The sequence below is a fragment of the Anneissia japonica genome, unplaced genomic scaffold (assembly GCF_011630105.1).
Source record: "Anneissia japonica isolate Jap-2015-1 unplaced genomic scaffold, ASM1163010v1 scaffold79320_len981_cov191, whole genome shotgun sequence".
In the NCBI taxonomy this organism is placed as follows: Eukaryota; Metazoa; Echinodermata; class Crinoidea; order Comatulida; family Comatulidae; genus Anneissia; species Anneissia japonica.
In genome coordinates, this window is record NW_022709182.1 from 1 (window position 1) to 981 (window position 981).

At 35.2% G+C, this 981-nt stretch overlaps 1 long non-coding RNA gene across 1 annotated transcript; it reads right to left on the bottom strand.

Annotated features, from left to right (window-relative positions):
- Positions 1-84: 84 nt before the first annotated feature.
- LOC117106668 lies at positions 85-422 on the bottom strand. Its single transcript, XR_004445115.1, has 2 exons — positions 337-422; positions 85-153 (listed from the first exon to the last, which is right to left on the bottom strand). It is a non-coding gene; the product is annotated as an uncharacterized LOC117106668 (long non-coding RNA).
- Between the last annotated feature and the right edge of the window lie 559 nt (positions 423-981).

A 981-nucleotide genomic window follows, 5' to 3' on the forward strand; every position in this document is an offset into this window, starting at 1 on the left:
TGTAAAATGGAAAAAATACATTTTCCATGCTTCTGATTATTTTTTGGTATGTGGTATTTTTTTTTGTTTTTTTTTTTTGGCTTACCTCTTGCTGGCCATACTGATTTTTCACCTATTGGTAAGCTTGCTTCCTTTTTATGGTAAAAATAAATTCTAAAATGAATAAGAATTTAATGTCATTATAAATATTTGGTTTACTCTTCTTGTGGTCCAATCAAGAAAAATATTATACATAGCATTATTCAAAAAAGTTGGTTAGTTTCGTTAGCGCCAATATGTAAAAGTCATTTGTGATTTATTCAAATTTATTTTAATTTGTCCAAAAATAATACACACCTTATTTAAACAATTTTAAAGTCAGCTACCAAGGTCTATGTCAACATTATATATCTACTCACTAACGAAAGCACTCCCATATAGCCTAGGCTAAATACTCATGGATTAAAGTTGATAAGACTATCCTATCTATAGAAAATAGCAAAGGGGTCAAGGGGTCAAACGCAAAGCTACAAAGAAGACTTGGTCAACTGCCCACAATAAAAGTGAAACCCTGTTAGGGTTCAAAAGAGATCTTTTTTAGGACTTAATTTGGTCCTAAACGTCCAATAAGCCTAGGTCTAGGCCTACAGACAGTAGGCAAGGGTCGCGCGAATCACTATTATCAGATAGCCTATTTAGGCTAGGCCTACGTAGGGCCTATGTGCAGTCTAATTTGCCATTCTATGTTAGTAAAAATGTCCGAATCGCGCGAATAAATTTTCTACTATAGATAGGTGGCCTTTTACTAATAGGCAGGCCTAGACTACCTCCTAGCCCGACACCAATCATGTATGCCTAGGCCTATAAGGCTATATAGGCCTATCTCGAGGCATACAGTAGTCCTAGCCTAGGCCCTACCTATACCTAGGGCCTATTACTATTAGGGTAACTCAACAATGCAAATATAATATTTGTTGAAATAATATTCACCATAGACTTTTG